Source organism: Capra hircus, chromosome 29, assembly GCF_001704415.2.
Source record: "Capra hircus breed San Clemente chromosome 29, ASM170441v1, whole genome shotgun sequence".
In the NCBI taxonomy this organism is placed as follows: Eukaryota; Metazoa; Chordata; class Mammalia; order Artiodactyla; family Bovidae; genus Capra; species Capra hircus.
The window spans coordinates 37668026-37691719 of record NC_030836.1 but is presented as its reverse complement, the minus strand read 5'-3'; the positions used below and the strand labels follow the sequence as shown (position 1 = coordinate 37691719).

At 42.8% G+C, this 23694-nt stretch overlaps 1 pseudogene across 1 annotated transcript; it reads left to right on the top strand.

Annotated features, from left to right (window-relative positions):
- Positions 3288 to 12130, top strand: LOC102169838 (annotated as a pseudogene). The gene is made up of 9 exons (XR_001917459.1): positions 3288 to 3332; positions 4393 to 4557; positions 5530 to 5647; positions 5747 to 5865; positions 7063 to 7256; positions 8180 to 8296; positions 9969 to 10107; positions 10195 to 10293; positions 11981 to 12130. The product of XR_001917459.1 is annotated as a pregnancy-associated glycoprotein 1-like (transcript).

Below are 23694 nucleotides of genomic sequence, written 5' to 3'. Positions count from 1 at the left end.
GCTCAGAATGGTGAGTTGGTGCCCTAGAAATCTATCACAGTGACAAATTAGATGTTGCCTACTAACATTTGGACACATTCAGCCAGCTTAAAATAAAATCTTAAAAAACTAAGATCATGGGTTCCAGCCCCATTCTTCCTGGCAAATAGAAGGAGAAAAGGTGGAAGCAGTGACAGATTTCTTCATCTCAGCCTCTAAGACCACTGTGGATAGTGACTGCAGCCATGAAATCACAGGACGTTTGCCTCTTGGCAGGAAAGCTGTGAGAAACATAAACAGTGTGTTGAGAAGCAGAAACATCATTTTGCCCAACAGACTGGTAGATGTTTGGACTTTTCATTTGGATTCATAAAATTTCTGTCCAGACCTCATTGGGCTTTGAAGTGTCTTAACTTTCTGGTCCTTCACGATTCCCGAGATTATTTTGTACATTTCTTTACCCAGTCCTGAAATCAGCCATCTCTTTAAGAATCCATGCATCGTCTGATGGGAAATGTATTTAGAAGCTACATGTTAGATCTCAGAATAGTCACTGTTATCAAATTGTCATTGCTGTAGGCTTTACATTGGTGAGAGTAGGAAGTACACATTTTCTTTAAAAAATAAAATAAAAATGAATATAATTAGTTGGTACAAACTTATGCTTTCAGTTCAAGATTTAAGACAGCAGGGTTTGAATTAAAGTTCTTTGTTATGTGTGAACTTCTTTTTGTAGCCACTGAAAGGCTTACTTCAGAACATTAGTTTTAATTATTGTCTTGCTTTTACCTGTTAACATGCATATGATTCTGTCACAGTAACAGAAGTTATGAGGGACAATAAGTTGTTGAATATGATTGCAGATTTCTTTCCTGTTTCTCTTTTGATTTTCTTTGTTTTTTTTTTTCAATTTTTTTTATGAATGGGCTGAATTTTTGTTTTTCCCTAGAAGATATTCCACTCTGAATATAGTCATAATTCTGAATTTTAATGTGTTGTTATGGGCAGCTAGCCACTAACTTGATGCAATTAGATTTACCCGTCTCTTTTTTCCAGAGAAGGCAATGGCACCCCACTCCAGTACTCTTGCCTGGAAAATCCCATGGGTGGAGGAGCCTGGTAAGCTGCAGTCCATGGGGTCGCACAGAGTCAGACACGACTGAGTGACTTCACTTTGACTTTTCACTTTCACGCATTGGAGAAGGAAATGGCAATCCACTCCAGAGTTCTTGCCTGGAAAATCCCAGGGATGGGGGAGCCTGGTAGGCTGCCATCTATGGGGTTGCACAGAGTCGGACAAGACTGAAGCGACTTAGCAGCAGCAGCAGCAGCATTCTCTTTGTTCTCAATTTGTTCACTTCACTTCAGTCCTTTCAGTCATGTCCATCTGTTTGCAACGCCATGGACTGCAGGATGCCAGTTTTCTCTATCCATCACCAACTTCCAAACCTTACTCAAGCTCATGTCCATCGACTTGGTGATGCCATCCGACCATCTCATCCTGTCTTTCCCTTCTCTTCCTGCCTTGAATCTTTCCTAATATCAGGGTCTTTTCCAATGAGTCAGTTCTTCCCATCAGGTGGGCAAATAATTGGAGCTTCAGCTTCAGCATCAATCCTTCCAGTGAATATTCAGGACTGATTTTTTTTTTTAGGATGGACTGGTTTGATCTCCTTGCAGTCCAAGGGACTCTCAAGAGTCTTCTCCAACACCATAGTTCAAACGGCATATGTGTATGTCATTTTTCAGTGATGTCATATTTCCCCCGTTGGGATTTAACCACCAGAACTGAATTTAAACAACATACAAAAATGAGAATTAAGTCACAGTGCCCCATCTAAACACATCTGGAAACAAGAGAGGCTCCTGATGTATCCAAGGGACAGGCATGGATAGACCTCATGCAGGAATAGGCCCTGGGAGTCCTGGATGAGTCATTAAACATGATTGTCTTTCCTTTTGCTGCCACAGTTCTTTTTTTTTTTTTTTTTTCTTCTTTGAATGGAAAGACATCTCAAAATTATTTTTTTGTATGTTTGGTTTGGCAGACAAAAATTTTCATAGCATAGACCCTATGGGGAAATTATACCAGAAATATATCCATTTCTCTTCAGCAGTTAAATTTTGAGGGTTTGTATGTTCTTGATGATCTTTCTTTATACATAGAAAGGAAACACACATGTTTAGTACGCATTCAGTCTCTTTTTAAATCAACCGACATGAATTAAATTCCTCTCTTTCCCCACTGCACTCCCAACTCTAGGCAAGAAATAAAATCCTGCGGAGACTGAAGGCAGATAGCAGCACATCGCTGTGGAGATTTCGTTCTCACTGTTCTTTTGGGGCAAAAAAAAAATTAGTTGCTAACATTAAAATCGGTAGATTGTACAGAAATATCCAAACTTCCGATTCTCTTGAAAACATGGCCAATTGGCCTGCTTCCCAGCATGGGTGAAGTGGAGGAAAGGCTGCTCCCAGTGGTAAGGCCTGTGTGGCCCAGGGTTCAACATGGCCACCTAGTCCTAGTATCATATCTCTTGCCTCCGGGGGCCATGACTTTGTGAGAACTAGACTGCTAGCTCTCTTAAGATAAAGACTACTTTTGTCTTGATCAACTTTGACTCTGAAGCCTTTAACCCAGAACCTAGCACACAGTTCTTCCTTGAACGTTTGTTGGATGATATAAAATAGCTTGTGGATGCGTATGACATTTCTACCAATACTGAAAGCATACAATTGAAGTACTGCTCTGCCCTAAATCTTTGATGCAGCCTGGCATTATAGGTGCCCCTGATGTCTGCCATCAGACCCACTACCTAAAGCCATTTGTATGTCCCTGGGCTGTCCCTGAAGTATTCATTTTGCCTTTTGACAACTTATCTTCCTAGCAATCTCTTCTCCAATGAAGACAGCAATGCATATCTCACGAAGTGTCTATGAAACCACGAATGTTGAGCATGGCCCTTAATATCCATTATTATGATGTTCTTAGAGGGTTTTTTTTTCTCCACATTGGCAAGGTTCTCCATCTTCTTAGAATCCATGCAGATCAATTTGATTTTCCAGCCAAGCTTCAAGGAACAGATTACAGTTCAGTTCTCTGTATTCTGTGAAGCTTTAAAGTCCACTCTCCAAGGACACTGATGAAGGTAAAGACTTTATCGAGAACTTTGTGTTTTTTTCAGACCTATTATTGGCCTAAAGGGCTAAACTAGGGCATGTCAGGGCATATATAACTAGGGGCTCCCAGTCACCACTATATGCTAAGAACCTGAAATTCACTGAGTCCTTGGAGCCAGGATAGAAACATGAAGTGCCTTGTGCACTTTAGGCTGGTAGCCTTCTCAAATTGCAGAGTCATTCAAGTATGGAGACTGCAAGCCACATCATCTTACTTTCTGTGATTTTTCTTTTCACCTTATTATTCTTCTACTCATCAGGTTTAGAACAGAATGGAATATTTCCCTGACAATCTTAGAGTTCCACCCTTACATATTGATAAGTACCTTGCTATACGAACCATGGGACCCAAGATTCTTGATGTAGATTTGCATAGTTGCACAACTCTTGGGGTCCAGTCATGTCATGGCCTATTGAAATTGGAATTCCTTGCAATTGTTCAGTGCACAGTCAGTGTTGATGTAGGTGTGGTCCTGTTGAATAGCCCTTTTCTACCTTTTATTTAACGTGTCTTCTTTGTTCCCTCTCTACTTCAGTGTGTATATGTCTATGTCTGCATCTCTGTATCACTATCATTTATTTCTCCATCCCTTTGAAAGTCTCTATGAGTGTATTTCTCTCTGTGGTGTTTTCTTTTAACTTTTCTTTTAATTTTCTACATTTCCTGAACTTGTTCCCTGTCTCCTGGATTCCTCTTTCAACTCTCTCTTCTCTTTCCACTTGGTGAAAGATTGGGAGAGCTACTTATACACTCTTTTATATCTGACAGGCAGTGTGATCACAGCCAATTCTCAAGCCTCTTATATTTCGAATTTCTCCCTTGTAAAAGAGGAGAGGAATCCCCTTTTACCTCCTTCCCTGAGCTTCTATGAGAAGGATACAGTGGGGTGGCGACAACAATGCTAATGGCTGTCATTATTGAGACTTCCTATTTATCAGGCACCTTCTCCATCACTTCACTTATCCCTAAGATATTTTATTCAGAGGGTTTGAATTGTTACATTCCACCATTTTACCGAAGGGGAGACTGACACCCTACATGGTCATATGGCTTACCCATCATTATACAACAGAATCTTTATTTAAATCTATGTCTTTGCCATGGAATATGCATAAAATTCTTATAATAAGGTGACTCATAAAAATGATTAGAAAATACACAGTGCCATTACAATGACAGTTATCCCTTAACACTGACAGGTGATTGGAGCATCTCTTTGTTTTCTTTGCAAAATATTCGGTGAAAGAATGCCTCTAAAGAAAGTGAAGACCACAAGAAATACCTTCAGTGAAAAAAACATGCTGAACAATTTCCTGAAGGAACGTGCTTACAGACTGTCTCAGATTTCTTCTCATGGCTCAAATAAAATTATTCACCCCCTGAGGAACATCATGGATGTGAGTGTTTGGGGAGGATGGTGCTCCACAGAGCCCCCTGGTGCTCTAGCTTAGCACTGGAGCTTATCTGGAGATGCCGCGTGGCATGTTGGGGCAGGAGCTCCTGCAGGAGGCAGAAACACTGGGCAAAAGGGGCCCCATGCAGAGGAGAAGGCACTATCATCCTCAACTCTTGTCTTGGTGACTGGACTCAGAAATTACCAGGTGGCAGGTAAATATTCATTTATCTGTCAAACATGTGTCATTAGTTTGACGGTGATTGTTCCTTCTGAACTAAGTGAGCCAGTCAGTTACTGATGAAGAATGAGCCATCTCTGATCAAAAGGTAGAACCAACTGCAGAGCAATTGTGAATCCCCAGGCAGAGGAATTCAGTTTCCACAGATGCAAGAATGACAGCAATAAAAAGTTATTGAACCTGTATTCCATGCATGGCCATAGCAATCACTGTGGTTACTGTTTTTGGATTAGACAAAGGGCTTATTTTGTCTTCAAGAATGCCTGTGCCAGCCTGAGAGATAGGCAAAGGGTAAATACATGTCAAATGAAAGTGTCACCTGTATGGTGTTGATTGGATGTGATCTGAGTTTAGAGGGAATGGCTGGGGTTGATCAAGAAGGAGCACCTGGAGAAGGGGCTGCTACGGATGGGTTTGAAGAGATTACAGAGCTTGCCAAATGAAGGCACCAGGACTTCCCTGGGTGTCCAGCATTCCTGGAGGCCCAGTGGTTATGCCTCTGGGCTTCCCATGCAGGAGGTACCAATTCAATGCTTGGTCATAGAGTCAATATCCTACATACAGTGTAGCATAGGAAAAATATATCAAATGCAGATATATCTGTGACCAAAGTCTGTGAGTTGCACGGTGGTTAGAAAGTGATCTCAAGAGAATGTGACACCCAGAGTGAGGCATCAGTGTGGGAATAGAGGATAGCCAGTTCTGCACTAACCCACTCCCTCCTTCTCCCTGTAGTTGGTCTACATGAGTAACATCACCACTGGAACAGCCCCTCAAGAATTCCAGGTTGCCTTTGACACAGCCGCTTCTGACTTGTGGGTGTCCTCCACCTTTTGCATCAGTCCAGCCTGTTGTGAGTACAGACACCCCATACCTGGACCATCCTTCTCTTGCCCTGCCGCCCTGTTTTCCACCCTTGACACCTGATGACACTCATCTCTTATGTCTATAGCTACACATGTTAGGTTCAGACATCTTCAGTTTTCCACCTTCTGGCCTACCAAAAAGACCTTCAGCATCAACTATGGATCTGGGAGAATGAAAGGAGTTGTTGCTTATGACACAGTTCGGGTAACAGTGTAACGAATGCTGAGTCAGATCTGGCTATGGAGTGACCACTGCTTGCAAAACAGATGCAGGATCATCTGGCAGAACCCTTCCTAGCCTAACTCCCATAGATATTGACCATCATATCCATAGGATATGTTTCTGGGGAGGCAGTGCCTGTGGTGACACAGGAGTAAACAAATTAGCTAACCCAGAGAGTGGCTTGAGGTGTGGACTTGCAGCTCCTCTGCCCATGAGCAGTTCAAGGTTCATTTTGCTGGGAGCAAGCAGAAGGGATAAAAGCACCCAGTTTTATATTCACAGACTGTTCCAGGCACTTTCAGGTGGTAACTGGTTTAATCCTGCAACAACCGCACACAGCAGTTACTCTGATTAGCTCATGAGACATAAGAGGAAACTGAGGTGCACACAGCAAGGGTGTTGCTGAGGGCACACTTGTGGTAAAAGGAGGAGTTAGGCTGGCTTTTCAGGGCTGAAGTTGCTGTGGGGTGTTTGGGGACAGGATAAAACTGATCTGGGGACCTTGGGGGCAGTCAAGGGCTTCGGGTATCTAGAGTGGGAAACTGGTGGCCTGAGAAGTCAAGGGGCCTGATAAATGAGTTCTTACTCTAGAGGACCCTTGAGAGTCTCATAAACCTATTGCCTGCCTCCCCCAAAATACCTGATTAGTTCCCCTTTCTCTCTTTCTCTCTCATACACACTCACAGAAATATACACGTATCCCCAAAAGTGAAATCCTCAGGCAGTAATTTCATAGACACCAGAAGCAAGATTGTGTTTTCAGCTTCTGTCTTCCTGGACAGATGCAGAATCCACAGTACATTACAGAGAATGCAGTCCATTCCTGTCATTAGGTCACAGTGATGCCAAAGAGAAGGCCATCTTGCTCTTGATGGTTTTGTCCATAACGTGGCACCAATGGGACCTGGCCTGACTTTTGGTTGCTCCACCTGTACAGAAGCCATGAGGCCAATTTGACACACTCAGGTGGTGTTTTTCAGAGGGGCAGATGTTTTAAAATTCATACCCTCTCTCAAGGGGAACCCAGATTCCCCTCCCAGATTGGTCTAACTGTCTGTGGGCCACCGAAGACAGAGCCCAGCCTCAATTCTTCTCTAAGGATCTAATGGCAATGTATCCCAGGACAGTCCTAGCTCCTCTTCACATATCTGTAAGTGTGATCTCTCTTCTTTCCCACAGATTGGGGACCTTGTAAGTACTGACCAGCCATTTGGTCTAAGCGTGGCAGAATACGGGTTTGAAGGGAGAACTTATGATGGTGTCTTGGGCTTGAACTATCCCAACAAATCCTTCTCTGGAGCCATCCCCATCTTTGACAAGCTGAAGAATCAAGGTGCCATTCCTGAGCCTGTTTTTCCCTTCTACTTGAGCAAGTAAGTCTGAGATGGACAATCACTTTCTCCAAATAAGCTATAAGTTGCTTTCAGTTGCATGAAAATTATAGAACACTTGATAAACAAGTATCCTGAGAGATAATCTAACCCAGAATAACTATGGCCCTCGGGCCCTACCTGGCATCACTACTGGCTTTTATAAATAAAATTTTATTGGAAGCCGACCCTACTCCTGGGCTCAAGACCAGTAACATGGTCTAGGGGGGGTGAGTGAGGAGGAAGGCTAATGGAAGGCAACAGGAAACAAGTTGAAGGAAAAGGCATTAGGATTTGCTTATGAATTTGATCAGTAAGGAAGGGGAAGGATGGTGGATTCTTTCCTTCCTTATTAGCATTTCACTGGGAGCCCAGGACCATCTAACCAATTTGTGGAGCCAGTGAGAAATGAAAGTGTGGGACACAAAAGTGTGGGACCCCTTGTTCAAGAAATAGTAGGCATTTCCAGACAGGGAGAGCAGGGGTGGGGTCCCTTCTGAGTGTGGGACCCTTTGGACAGTAGAGGTCACAGGCCAGTGAAGCCAACTCTGGGTGACCTGAACCCATGCCCTTAGAACTCCCAGGCCTTGATTTTCCTGAAAAATAACAAGGTAGACAAGGGGAAAGCCAAATGCTTCAGCACCCTGTCCTCTGAGGGTGTCTGAGCACTCAGGTCACAGGAGATCCAGGGCATTTACAGAAGACGTAGTGGGTGGAGCCCAGACAAGTGATTTAACTTCTAACCTCTTCTCTGCCACTCATTAGCCAGTAACAGACCTCAGTCTGGATCTCAATCTCTCCTAGACCCTATTTCTGCATCTGTACATGGGGATCTTATTAGGGCCTTGATGGGTGGACAAGCACAGCTCTCAGACAGTGCTGTTGTTACTGTCCTCCAAGGATCCCACCCTCTCTTCTCTCTACAGAGACAAGCAGGAGGGCAGTGTGGTGATGTTTGGTGGGGTGGACCACCGCTACTACAAGGGAAAGCTCAACTGGGTACCATTGATCGAAGCAAGTGACTGGAGTATACACATAGACCGGTAAGCCTGTCCCTCTGAGGGTCAGCCCAAGCGATGCTCCCACTACTGTACATGGACACAGGCAGACACACACAAATACATTCTCAGACACACAGTCACACAGGCATATACACAACCAAAATGGCACAGACAGACACATAGACACATGGAAACACACAAGCAGACACATATAAACCTTCACAGAGACATATGAAAACATGCATAGCTAGTCAGAGACACACAAGCACACACAGAGACACATACAAACACACATACAAACAAACACACAGGCACATAAATATGCAAACAACCCATGGGTTCATAGTACCCAGGGCTTCTGAGAAAGGCTCTGAAGAGGGTCCTAAAAGGGTCCAGAGAGGTCTGTGCAGCTGGGAGAGGGCTGCAAGCACTGCCCTTTGAGGTGGGGAGCATGGTTAGAGGACTGTACAATGTGGTGAACAGAGAATCAGGGAGAATTTCTCCAGCCTGAAAAGAGTTATGATAAGATGACCGATTGTTCAAGGCTACCTAGGACACAGGAAGTTCTCAGTACAGATAAATGTCATTTTAAAAACAGGGACAGTGAGAAAATGGGGAAAACTGGTCTTAGGGAGCAACTACCCAACAGTGGAGAGAGGTTGGCTGCAGTCTTAAGATGTGAAAGCAACTAATAAAAAAGACATTCCACGTTCTTGGGCACACAGTGGGACAGGGGCTATAAGAGAGAATCAGGAAGGTGGGATCTAGGAGAGACCTGAGGACAAGAGGCATAATTGACAGGATTCTGTGTGATACCCTCAGACGAAAGCTCACCTATCCTTTGGAGTTTCTGTGGGCTAGTCATGTATTTCCTGGACAGGGTCTCAGGGTCTGAGCTGGTTGTAGGAGCAGTGCTGGGAGACACTCTCTCCCAGAGGAGCCCCTCTCTCCCCCTAGTATGAGAATCTGCTGCCCCAGTGAATCTCCATCTTCACTTTGTGTGAGACCCGTTATTTGTTCCCCATCAGATACAGCTCTCTGAATGTTTCTTATTGTTTTCTCAGTCTTCATTCACTCATTGAACAGATAAGCACTGAGCATTCACTGTGTGCCAGGCACTTTAGGGAGGCAAGGAGAATAAAACTCGCCCTCACATCTAAGAAGGCAGATGTACATGAAGTGACTCATCCACATAGTGAATTGTGACTTTGGTACACGCTAGACATGAGGAGGAGAAAGCAATGGCAACCCAGGTCAGTACTCTTGCCTGGAAAATCCCAGGGATGGCAGTGCCTGGTGGGCTGCCCTCTCTGAGTTCTCCTAGAGTCAGACATGACTGAAGTGAGTTAGCAGCAGCAACAGCAGCAGACATGAGTAAGGATCTACAGAGAGAGACCAAGACAGGAGTCTGATAAACACGGGGGAAAGACTTCCCCAAAACAATACAATTAAGGTGGAATCTGGAAGATGAGAAGAAATTTGCTAGTCAAAGTGGAGTGGCGTCTTCTAGGAAGGAAGACCAGCTTGTGTCAAGGTACAAAATATCCTGGTGTATTCAAGTACTGCATTCGAGGATGTCAAGAAAGGTGCTGTGTCGAGAGCAAAGGAAAAGAGGGCAAGAGACCAAGCCCTGTTTAGAAGACAGTCGGGAAGGGGGCAATTCTGGGGAGAATCTGAGTGACCTTGATGCCCTCTTTCTTCCATCTTCTCTCAGCATGTCTGTGAAAAGAAAGGTTATTGCTTCTGACAGCTGTGAGGCCCTTGTGGACACTGGGACATCATATATTGAAGGCCCAGGAAGACTGGTCAATAACATACAGAAGGCCATCGGTGCCAGGCTATGGGGTTCCAAGGTGAAGGGTCATGCCCCAGGGTCATTCCCAGTCTCCAACCACAACAAGGAACTCCAGAGCTAACCTCTCACCCTCTCTCTCTAACAGCACTACGTTTATTGTTCGGTGGTCAATTCCCTTCCCTCTGTTATCTTCACCATCAATGGCGTCAAATACCCAGTGCCAGTTTGACCCTACATTCTCAAGGTGAGGGGACAGTATTGAGGGTTGGTTCTCAAACTGGAGCTTGTAGGAACCCTTGGGCTGCTGCTGGGAGGAGGGCGCCCTCTGGAGGCCATGTCACACCATTGCAGATGCTGCTGAGCCCTGTGGCTGGGCCAATGCCTTCCACAAAACCAATCACTTGAAAGTAAAGGGCTCTGTGGGACATTGATCTTCCTGAAATAAATGTGGAGATACCACACCATATGGCATGGTGGGAGTCAGGCAGAGGGGAATACTAAGGTCCTCAGTCCTCAAAGAGCTTCAATTCAATCTGAACCCAGAGGTGCATGAGCATGAAATTCAGCACTAGCAGTCCCTGAAATAGGCCATGTTACAAGGAGAATGGCTGAGGACAGTCCAAGTGTGATGTCCCAGCATAAGTTAACAGTCTCCCTTCCTTTCTCAAAGTTTTCTTGGTTTGGATGATAAATTACATGGTCAGCCTAGTTCTCAGCTGGATCTTCCCCTTGCTCTTGCTAGGTGCCTCCTTTGTGAGTTGGGGTACCTGACCCCTTTGTGGGGAGGTTGGATGGTAATGTGAATAAAGGGTGCCCAGTGACTGCTCAGCCCCGGCACAGGGTGGAGGCTTCATGTCAGCTCCCTGTGAGAGTTCAAAGCAGGCTGATGGGCTCAAAGAAGGATTTGAGGAAGAGAGGGAATTTCAGGGATTCTAAATCCACAAACTCATTGAGCCATATGGGGGGTTGCTTGGTTCTAGGCAGAACTGCACTGGATTCCATGAAAATGGCATCTCAAGGTGCTCTGCACTGGGGCACTGGGTACTTACGAGGGTGATGAGGGCTACGGACTGACCAGTGCAGATGGGGAAACAGAGTACCTTACCCACCCAAGCCTGGAGTGGCCAGAGAGGGTGAGTGTGGGCCGAAGGAGGCTTCTCAGATTTGCTGAGTCGTCTTCAAGAACGTGTTGTGGGCACTGCTCTATTTAAGATGGATAACCAACGAGTTACTTTGTAGCACAGGGAACTCCCCTCAGTTATATGACAGCCTGGATGGGAGGGGTGTCTTTGGGACCAGGATACCTGGATACATATGGCTGAACCCCTTTACTAGCCACCTGAAACTCAGAATTTTGTTAATCAGCTATACTCCAATACAAAATAGAGTTTGATAATAAAGTACAGATGGGGGGGACACAGGAGGAGAACCAGCATTCTCTGAGGAGAAAACAAAGAGCATGAGTCAGAAGGAAAGAAACAGGGAGTGAGGAGAGCTATGGGCACACTTATTCTTTTCTAAATAATTATATTGAAGTGTGGCTAATCTTCATTGTTGCATTAAGTTCTGCCAAACAGCAATGTGCTCAGTTATACACGCAAAAAGTATACATTTTTCTTATTCTTTTTCATGTGGTTTATCACTGAATATTGAATATAGTTCTTTATGCTCTACAGTAGGACTTTGTGGTTTTTCATTCCTCTGTTTCCCCAACTCCCAGTCCTCCCCTCCCTCACATCCTTCCTCATGGCAACCTCATGTCTTGGACCTATCTGGTTTTGGATAAACTCTCATATCCCCTGCTGCTGAGAAAACCCCTTGATACTTACCAAAAGAGGGAAATAAAACAAAGAATTGAGCTGGGTCTGGATACTGGGGGGAGTCATCAGTAAGGGTTCATGCTGACTGGTGTGTATCCCTGACTCCCCCAGGATTCTAGAGGCCACTGCTATACCACCTTTAAAGAGAGCAAATTGAGTCCATCTACAAATATCTGGATCCTGGGTGACGTCTTCCTGAGGCAGTACTTCTTGGTTTATGATCGAGGAAACGACAGGATTGGCCTGGCACAGGCAGTGTAAATGCTTGGAGTTTTTCAGGAATCAGTAAGGCTGCTCCTAACACACACTTGCACACATTGGGCACTCCTGCCCAGGATGCTGGTGAACTGTATTTGGTGGTCTGTACACCCTATTCTCAGTAAAGAATAAAGGGTTTCACTCTTAATGGTGCTGAAACAAATGTTGCCTCTGTTTGTGTCTAGGAGTGAAGGATCTAGAACCAAGTCTGAATCAAAATTGAGAGGAGCCTTACTCCAACTGGCTTCAAGGAAGGGGCAACTCATTGAAATGATTCTGTGAATCCAGGATGCAAGAATCAGAGCAAATACAAATATCTCAGTGATTGGACCCAAGAAACCAGAAGTCATCAATTCTCTCTCACCCTCCCTCTTTCCATTCAGTCTTCTTTGATGGTCTTAGCCTGGCAACTTTCTTCCTTAAGGCTTCTACACCTAGTGAGGGAGTTCAAGCTACCTGACCTAGGGTTTTAAATCCTGAAGTCATCACCTAGTAAGGAAAGATGTTTACAGATATCAGAGTTCAAGGGTGTTCTATGAATGACCCACCTCAGATCACATGTATAGCCCCAGATCAGCCATCCAGGCAGGGACATGAGGTCTTATGACTGGCTTTACATGATCTTTGGCCCTGACCCCTCAGAACATGATTGTCAATTTCCTCCAAAACTACATGACTGAAGCTGGGGAGAGGCAGACCCAAGGATAGCAACTAGCAGATGATCTAGGCCATGGAAGAACTTGTGATGACCCACCAACTCCACCACCTCCTCATTCAGAGGAATTATAAGGGATAATGAAGTAGACTCTCTTTGTGCCATCTCAGATATTCTTATCATGGGAATGTCCTCCAGGGGATTTTGGGTGAGGTACTTCATGGAGAGCTGGTTCCCTTTTGCCCCACACCCAGTCACCAGCTCTCTGTCACATATGCCTGCTCTGTCCTTTCCAGTCCTACTTGATAAGTGGTGGCCCCAGTGGATCCCAGAGCCATCCCATCATCCAGGGCCCAGAATGCCCCTTCCTTGCCTCCAATGCTGCTGGGGAGAATGCAATGCATGTATCAGGGGTCCCAGGGTACACAGAGCCTTCAGCCTTTCTGAGCTTCCTCCAGGGGTGGAGCTACAAACTATTTGCTTGTATCTGCCATGGTTAGACACTTTTTCAGTGGAAGCATCTGTTCTTTCCACCTGGAGGCCCTTAGTAGATGCCTCAGCTGAGCCAGAAGGGGTCACATGTTGATTTCCTTTCAAATTGACTGGTTTGATCTCCTTGTTGTATAAGGGACTCTCAAGAATCTTCTCAAGCACGACAGTTCAAAAGCTCGGTTCTTTGGCATTCACCCTTTTGTATGGTCCAGATTGCACATCTGTACACGATTACTGGAAAATCATAGCTTTGGCACTACAGACCTCTGTAGCCAAGTGAGGCTTTGCTTTTTAATACACTGTGCAGGTTTTTCATAGCCTTTCTTTCTTCCAAGGAGCAAGTGTCTTTTAACTTTGCGGCTGCAGTCAAGGTCCACAGTTGTTATGGAGCCCAAGAAAATAAAATCTGCCACGGTTTCTACTTTTCCCTCATCTATATGCCATGATGTGATGGAACCAGATGCCCTGAATGTTGAATATATTTTTGTGAATAGTTTTTTTGAATGTTAAGTTTTAAGTCAGTTTTTGCATCTCCTATCCTCATTAAGAGTGTCTTTAGTTCTTTGCTTTCTGCCATTAGGGCAGTGTCATCTTCAGATCTGTGAATGTTGATATTTCTCCCAGCAATCTTCATTCCAGCTTGGGATTTATGCAGTCCTGCATATCGAATGGTGTATCCTATATAGAAGTTAAGTAACCTGAGTGACAATGTAAATGTTGTCACGCTTCTTTCCCACTTTTAAATCTTTCAGTTTTTCTGTGTCTGATTGTAACTGCCTTTTTTTGACATACATACAGACTTTTCAGGAGACAGGTAAGGAGATCTGGTACTCCCATTTCCTTAAGAATTTTCCAGTTTGTTGTGGTCCACACAGTGTAAGGCTTTAGCATAGTCAGTTCAGTTCAGTTCAGTCACTCAGTCGTGTCTGACTCTTTGAGACCCCATGAATCGCAGCACTCCAGGGTTCCCTGTCCATCACCATCTCCCGGAGTTCACTCAGACTTAAGTCCATCGCGTCCATGATGCCATCCAGCCATCTCATCCTCTGTCGTCCCCTTCTCCTCCTGCGCCCAATCCCTCCCAAAATCAAAGTCTTTTCCAATGAGTCAACTCTTCACATGAGGTGGCCAAAGTACTGGAGCTTCAGCTTTAGCATCATTCCCTCCAAAGAAATCCCAGGGCTGATCTCCTTCAGAATGGACTGGTTGGATCTACTTGTGGTCCAAGGGACTCTCAAGAGTCTTCTCCAAAACCACAGTTCAAAAGCATCAATTCTCTGGCGCTCAGCCTTCTTCACAGTCCAACTCTCATATCTATACATGACCACAGGAAAAACCATAGCCTTGACTAGACGGACCTTAGTCAGCAAAGTAATGTCTCTGCTTTTGAATACACTATCTAGGTTGGTCATAACTTTTCTTCCAAGGAGTAAGCGTCTTTTAATTTCATGGCTGCAGTCACCATCTGCAGTGATTTTGGAGCTCCCAAAAATAAAGTCTGACACTGTTTCCCCATATATTTGCCATGAAGTGATGGGACCAGATGCCATGATCTTCGTTTTCTGAATGTTGAGCTTTAAGCCAACTTTTTCACTCTCCTCTTTCACCTTCATCAAGAGGCTTTTTAGCTCCTCTTCACTTTCTGCCATAAGGGTGGTGTCATCTGCATATCTGAGGTTATTGATATTTCTCCCAGCAATCTTGATTCCAGCTTGTGTTTCTTCCAGTCCAGCGTTTCTCATGATGTACTCTGCATAGAAGTTAAATAAGCAGGGTGACAATATACCGCCTTGACGTACTCATTTTCCTATTTAGAACCAGTCTGTTGTTTCATGTCCAGTTGTAACTGTTGCTTCCTGACCTGCATACAGATTTCTCAAGTGGCAGATTAGGTGGTCTGGTATTCCCATCTCTTTCAGAATTTTTCACAGTATATTGTGATCCACACAGTCAAAGGCTTTGGCATAGTCAATAAAGCAGAAATAGATGTTTTTCTGGAAATCTCTTGCTTTTTTGATGATCCAGTGGATGTTGGCAATTTGATCTCTGGTTCCTCTGTCTTTTCTAAAACCAGCTTGAACATCAGGGAGTTCACGGTTCACGTATTGCTGAAGACTTGCTTGGAGAATTTTGAGCATTACTTTACTAGCATGTGAGATGAGTGCAATTGTGCAGTAGGTTGAGAATTCTCTGGCATTGCCTTTCTTTGGGATTGGAATGAAAACTGACGTTTTCCAGTCCTGTGGCCACTGCTGAGTTTTCCAAATTTGCTGGCATATAGAGTGTAGCACTTTCACAGCATCATCTTTCAGAATTTGAAACAGCTCAACTGGAATTCCATCACCTCCACTAGCTTTGTTCGTAGTGATGCTTTCTAAGGCCCACTTGACTTCACATTCCAAGATGTCTGGCAGTAGATGAGCGATCACATCATCATGATTATCTGGGTCGTGAAGATCTTTTTTGTACAGTTCTTCCATGTATTCTTGCCACCTCTTCTTAATATCTTCTACTTCTCTTAGGTCCATACCATTTCTTTTTTGTTTGTTTGTTTTTAGTTTCTTATTTTTTAACTTTAAAATCTTTAATTCTTACATGTGTTCCCAAACATGAACCCCCTCCCACCTCCTTCCCCGTAACATCTCTGTGGGTCATCCCCATGCACCAGCCCCAAGCATGCTGTATCCTGTGTTAGACATAGACTGGCGATTCAATTCTTACATGATAGTATACATGTTAGAATGCCATTCTCCCAAATCATCCCACCCTCTCCCTCTCCCTCTCCCTCTGAGTCCAAAAGTCCGTTATACACAGCTGTGTCTTTTTTCCTGTCTTGCATACAGGGTCGTCATTGCCATCTTTCTAAATTTCATATATATGTGTTAGTATACTGTATTGGTGTTTTTCTTTCTGGCTTACTTCACTCTGTATAAGCGGCTCCAGTTTCATCCATCTCATCAGAACTGATTCAAATGAATTCTTTTTAACAGCTGAGTAATACTCCATTGTGTATATGTACCACAGCTTTCTTATCCATTCATCTGCTGATGGACATCTAGGTTGTTTCCATCTCCTGGCTATTATAAACAGTGCTGCGATGAACATTGGGGTACATGTGTCTCTTTCAATTCTGGTTTCCTCGGTGTGTATGCCCAGAAGTGGGATTGCTGGGTCATAAGGTAGTTCTATTTGCAATTTTTTAAGGAATCTCCACACTGTTCTCCATAGTGGCTGTACTAGTTTGCATTCCCACCAACAGTGTAGGAGGGTTCCCTTTTCTCCACACCCTCTCCAGCATTTATTGCTTGCAGATTTTTGGATCGCAGCCATTCTGACTGGTGTGAAGTGGTACCTCATTGTGGTTTTGATTTGCATTTCTCTGATAATGAGTGATGTTGAGCATCTTTTCGTGTGTTTGTTAGCCATCCATATGTCTTCTTTGGAGAAATGTCTATTTAGTTCTTTGGCCCATTTTTTGATTGGGTCGTTTATTTTTCTGGAATTGAGCTGCAGAAGTTGCTTGTATATTTTTGAGATTAGTTGTTTGTCAGTTGCTTCATTTGCTATTATTTTCTCCCATTCAGAAGGCTGTCTTTTCACCTTGCTTATATTTTCCTTTGATGTGCAGAAGCTTTTAATTTTAATTAGATCCCATTTGTTTATTTTTGCTTTTATTTCCAGAATTCTGGGAGGTGGATCATAGAGGATCCTGCTGTGATTTATGTCTGAGAGTGTTTTGCCTATGTTCTCCTCTAGGAGTTTTATAGTTTCTGATCTTACATTTAGATCTTTAATCCATTTTGAGTTTATTTTTGTGTGCGGTGTTAGAAAGTGATCTAGTTTCCTTCTTTTACAAGTGGTTGACCAGTTTTCCCAGCACCGCTTGTTAAAGAGATTGTCTTTACTCCATTGTATATTCTTGCCTCCTTTGTCAAAGATAAGGTGTCCATATGTGTGTGGATTTATCTCTGGGCTTTCTATTTTGTTCCATTGATCTATATGTCTGTCTTTGTGCCAGTACCATACTGTTTTGATGACTGTGACTTTGTAGTAGAGCCTGAAGTCAGGCAAGTTGATTCCTCCAGTTCCATTCTTATTTCAAATGATTGCTTTGGCAATTCGAGATTTTTTGTATTTCCATACAAATCTTGAAATTATTTGTTCTAGTTCTGTGAAAAATACGGATGGTAGCTTGATAGGGATTGCATTGAATTTGTAAATTGCTTTGGGTAGTATACTCATTTTCACTATATTGATTCATACGATCCATGAACATGGTATATTTCTCCATCTATTAGTGTCCTCTTTGATTTCTTTCATCAGTGCTTTATAGTTTTCTACATATAGGTCTTTAGTTTCTTTAGGTAGATATATTCCTAAGTATTTTATTCTTTTCATTGCAATGGTGAATGGAATTGTTTCCTTAATTTCTTTTTCTACTTTCTCATTATTCGTGTATAGGAATGCAAGGGATTTCTGTGTGTTGATTTTATATCCTGCAACTTTACTATATTCATTGATGAGCTCTAGTAATTTTCTGGTGGAGTCTTTAGGGTTTTCCATGTAGAGGATCATGTCATCTGCAAACAGTGAGAGTTTTACTTCTTCTTTTCCAATTTGGATTCCTTTTATTTCTTTTTCTGCTCTGATTGCTGTGGCCAAAACTTCCAGAACTATGTTGAATAGTAGCGGTGAAAGTGGACACCCTTGTCTTGTTCCTGACTTTAGGGGAAATGCTTTCAATTTTTCACCATTGAGGATAATGTTTGCTGTGGGTTTGTCATATATAGCTTTTATTATGTTGAGGTATGTTCCTTCTATTCCTGCTTTCTGGAGAGTTTTTATCATAAATGGATGTTGAATTTTGTCAAAGGCCTTCTCTGCATCTATTGAGATAATCATATGGTTTTTATTTTTCAATTTGTTAATGTGGTGAATTACATTGATTGATTTGCAGATATTGAAGAATCCTTGCATCCCTGGGATAAAGCCCACTTGGTCATGGTGTATGATCTTTTTAATGTGTTGTTGGATTCTGATTACTAGAATTTTGTTGAGGATTTTTGCATCTATGTTCATCAGTGATATTGGCCTGTAGTTTTCTTTTTTTGTGGCATCTTTGTCAGGTTTTGGTATTAGGGTGATGGTGGACTCAGAATGAGTTTGGAAGTTTACCTTCCTCTGCAATTTTCTGGAAGAGTTTGAGGAGGATAGGTGTTAGCTCTTCCCGAAATTTTTGGTAGAATTCAGCTGTGAAGCCGTCTGGACCTGGGCTTTTGTTTGCTGGAAGATTTCTGATTACCGTTTCAATTTCCGTGCTTGTGATGGGTCTGTTAAGATTTTCTATTTCTTCCTGGTTCAGTTTTGGAAAATTGTACTTTTCTAAGAATTTGTCCATTTCTTCCACGTTGTCCATTTTATTGGCATACAACTGCTGATAGGAGTCTCTTATGATCCTTTGTATTTCTTTGTTGTCTGTTGTGATCTCTCCATTTTCATTTCTAATTTTATTGATTTGATTTTTCTCTCTTTGCTTCTTGATGAGTCTGGCTAATGGTTTGTCAATTTTATTTATCCTTTCAAAGAACCAGCTTTTGGCTTTGTTGATTTTTGCTATGGTCTCTTTTGTTTCTTTTGCATTTATTTCTGCCCTAATTTTTAAGATTTCTTTCCTTCTACTAACTCTGGGGTTCTCCAATTCTTCCTTTTCTAGTTGCTTTAGGTGTAGTGTTACGTTATTTATTTGACTTTTTTCTTGTTTCTTGAGGTATGCCTGTATTGCTATGAACTTTCCTCTTAGCACTGCTTTTATAGTGTCCCACAGGTTTTGGTTGGTGTGTTTTCATTTTCATTTGTTTCTATGCATATTTTGATTTCTTTTTTGATTTCTTCTGTGATTTGTTGGTTATACAGAAGTGTGTTGTTCAACCTCCATATGTTGGAATTTTTAATAGTTTTTCTCCTGTAATTGAGACCTAATCTTAATGCATTATGGTCAGAAAAGATGCTTGGAATGATTTCAATTTTTTTGAATTTGTCAAGTTTAGATTTATGGCCCAGGATGTGATCTATCCTGGAGAAGATTCTGTGCGCACTTGAGAAAAAGGTGAAATTCATTGTTTTGGGGTGAAATGTCCTATAGATATCAATTAGGTCTAACTGGTCTAATGTATCATTTAAAGTTTGCATTTCTTTGTTGATTTTCTGTTTAGTTGATCTGTCCATAGGTGTGAGTGGGGTATTAAAGTCTCCCACTACTATTGTGTTATTGTTGATTTCCCCTTTCATACTTGTTAGCATTTGTCTTACATATTGTGGTGCTCCTATATTGGGTGCATATGTATTTATAATTGTTATATCTTCTTCTTGGATTGATCCTTTGATCATTATGTAGTGGCCTTCTTTGTCTGTTTTCACAGCCTTTGTTTTAAAGTCTATTTTATCGGATATGAGTATTGCCACTCCTGCTTTCTTTTGGTCTCTATTTGCATGGTATATCTTTTTCCATCCCTTCACTTTCAGTCTGTATGTGTCCCTTGTTTTAAGGTGGGTCTCTTGTAAGCAGCATATAGAGGGGTCTTTTATTTGTATCCATTCGGCCACTCTTTGCCTTTTGGTTGGGGCATTCAACCCATTTACATTTAAGGTAATTATTGATAAGTATGATCCCGTTACCATTTACTTGATTGTTTTGGGTTCGGGTTTATACACCTTTTTCGTGTTTCCTGTCTAAAGAATATCCTTTAGAATGTGTTGGAGAGCTGGTTTGGTGGTGCTGAATTCTCTCAGCTTTTGCTTGTCTGGAAAGCTTTTGATTTCTCCTTCGTATTTGAATGAGATCCTTGCTGGGTACAGTAATCTGGGCTGTAGGTTATTGTCTTTCATCACTTTAAGTAAGTCTTGCCATTCCCTCCTGGCCTGAAGAGTTTCTATTGAAAGATCAGCTGTTATCCTTATGGGAATCCCCTTGTGTTTTATTTGTTGTTTTTCCCTTGCTGCTTTTAATATTTGTTCTTTGTGTTTGATCTTTGTTAATTTGATTAATATGTGTCTTGGGGTGTTTCGCCTTGGGTTTATCCTACTTGGAACTCTCTGTGTTTCTTGGACTTGGGTGATTATTTCCTTCCCCATTTTAGGGAAGTTTTCAACTATTATCTCCTCAAGGATTTTCTCATGATCTTTCTTTCTGTCTTCTTCTTCTGGGACTCCTATAATTCGAATGTTGGAGCGTTTCATATTGTCCTGGAGGTCTCTGAGATTGTCCTCGTTTCTTTTAATTCGTTTTTCCTGTTTTCTCTCTGATTCATTTATTTGTACCATTCTATCTTCTATTTCACTAATCCTATCTTCTGCCTCCGTTATTCTACTATTTGTTGCCTCCAGAGTGTTTCTGATCTCATTTATTGCATTATTCATTATATTTTGACTCTTTTTTATTTCTTCTAGGTCTTTGTTAAACCTTTTTTGCATCTTCTCAATCCTTGTCTCTAGGCTATTTATCTGTGATTCCATTTTGATTTCAAGATTTTGGATCATTTTCACTATCAATATTTGGAATTCCTTCTCAGGTAGATTCCCTACCTCTTCCTCTTTTGTTTGGTTTGGTGGGCAAGTCTCCTGTTCTTTTACCTGCTGAGTATTCCTCTGTCTCTTCATCTTGGTTATATTGCTGCATTTGGTTTGGCCTTTTTATATTCTGATAATTTGTGGAGTTCTCTTTATTATGGAGCTTCCTCACTGTGGGTGGGGTTGTATCAGTGGCTTGTCAAGGTTTCCTGGTTAGGGAGGCTTGTGTTGGAGTTCTGGTGGGTGGAGCTGGGTTTCTTCTCTCTGGAGTGCAGTGGAGTGACCAGTAATGGGTTATGAGACATCAAAGGTTTTGGAATAATTTTGAGCTGCCTGTATATTGAAGCTCAGGAATGTGTTCCTGTATTGCTGGAGAATTTGAGTGGTATGTCTTGTTTTGGAACTTGTTGGCCCTTGGGTGGAGCTTGGTTTCGGTGTAGGTATGAAGGCATTATGATAAGCTCCTATTGCTTAATGTTCCCTGAATTCAAGAGTTCTCTAATGTTTTCAGGCTTTGGATTTAAGCCTCCTGCTTCTGGTTTTCAGTTTTATTTTTACAGTAGCCTCTAGACTTCTCCATCTATACAGCACCGATGATAAAACATCTAGGTTAAAGATGAAAAGTTTCTCCACATTGAGGGACACTCAGAGAGGTTCACTGAGTTACAAGGAGAAGAGAAGATGGAGGGGGTAGTTAGAGGTAACTGGAATGAGATGCGGTGAGATCAAAAGAGGAGAGAGCAAAGTAGCCAGTAGTCACTTCCTTATGTGCGCTCTATAATCTGGACTGCTCAGAGATATTTACAGAGTTATACAGGGAAGAGAAGAGGGAGGAAGTAGACAGAGGTGACCAGGAGGATAAGAGAGAGGAAAGAGAAGGAGAGAGACAAATCCTGCTAGTAACCAGTTCCTTAGGTGTTCTCCACCGTCTGGAACACACAGCGATTCACAGAGTTGGATAGAGAAGAGATGGGGGAGAAAAGAGACAGAGGCCACCTGGTGGAGAAAAAGGAGAGTCCAAAGGAGGAGAGAGTGGTCAAGCCAGTAATCTCGCTCTCAGGTAAACTTGGGTAGTGAAGTTTGGGTTTTTAAATGTACAAAATTGACAACAAAAACCTAAGAGCACACATTAAAAATCTAGAGTAGATGTTGGATTTTCAAAAATACAATATTAAAGAAAAGAAGCAGAAGGAAAAAGGAAGAAAGAAAAAAATAACAAGAATTATTTAAAAAAAACAAACAAAAACAAAAACAACAACAACAACAAACCCACAAACATCCATCCAAAGACTATATATGGTGTTTGCCTTAAACAAAAAAAAGACTTTTTTTTTTAGTAGTTTATAGAAATAAAAATTAGAGGAGAAATAGAAGACTTAACAATTTAAAAAAAGTTAGAAAAAGAAAAAAGGAATGATTTTAAAAATAGTAAAAATATACCTGGCCCTTCTCTGATGTTGTGGGCCGTGTGGGATCACTTCCAAGGTGGTTCCCTCTGTTTAACTTCTTCTGTTTGCTGGTTTTTTAGGTTCACTAGTTCAGTCGCGCTGTGGGGAGGGGGGATGCTGCAAACAAATAGCACTGTCGTGTGCACACAGTGTCTCAGCCCCGCTTGACCTGTCCCTTCTTGCGGTGCACAAACCACTCCGGCTCTACGATGCTCAGCCGGGAACCGTCTGGGGCCGGCCCTAGGCTCCGTGCACTTCCCCTGTCCAAGCCGCTCAGGTTCGGCGCTCAGGCAGCCCTCAGAGGCACAGATTCGGCTGGGACTGTGCTTTGTGCCCTTCCCAGGTCTGAGTAGCTCAGGAGTTTGGCGAGCGTGATCGCCGCGGCTTGTCACCTTTTCTGCCGCTGCTGCTCAGCTCTCTGGGTGGACCGCTGGCGCCCCCTGTGAGGCAGATTGTGACTGTCCAGCACCCCCAGAAGTCTTAGCAAAGAAGCCTGATTGCAGTTAGGTAAATAAAGTCTCTCCAGGTCTGCAATTGCCCCTTTCCAGTCCTTACAGCTCTGGCTGCCTGTCCCTGGCTGTCCCGCGCGTCCCTGCCCTGACCCCACTTCCCAATGGCGGATGCAGGCGTCTGTGCTGCTTTTCCACTGGGGGAGTTACTGGTGGGCTTGTAATCTCTTGGTTTTAATTATTTCTTTATTTTTCCTTCCTGTTATGTTGCCCTCTGTGTTTCCAAGGCTCACCACAGACTCGGCAGGGAGAGTGTTTCCTGGTGTTTGGAAACCTCTCTTCTTAAAATTCCCTTCCCCGGACGGGCTTCCCTTCCCGGGATGGAGCTCCCTCCCCACCTCCTTTGTCTCCTTTTTCGTCTTTTATATTTTTTCCTACCTGTTTTTGAAGACAATGGTCTGCTTTTCTGGTTGCCTGATGTCCTCTGCCAGCCTACAGAAGTTGTTTTGTGGAGTTTGCTCGGCGTTGAAATGTTCTTTTGAGGAATTTGTGAGGGAGAAAGTGGTCTTCCCGTCCTATTCCTCTGCCATCTTTACAGTTCTCTGGTCCATACCATTTCTGTCCTTTATCGAGCCCATCTTTGCATGAAATGTTCCCTTGGTATCTCTAATTTTCTTAAAGAGATGTCTAGTCTTTCCCATTCTGTTGTTTTCCTCTATTTCTTTGCATTGATCGCTGAAGAAGGCTTTCTTATCTCTTCTTGCTAATCTTAGGAACTCTGCGTTCAGATGCTTGTATCTTTCCTTTTCTCTTTTGCTTTTGGCTTCTCTTCTTTTCACAGCTGTTTGTAAGGCCTCCCCAGACAGCCATTTTGCTTTTTTGCATTTCTTTTCCATGGGGATGGTCTTGATCCCTGTCTCCTGTACAATGTCACGAACCTCATTTCATAGTTCATCA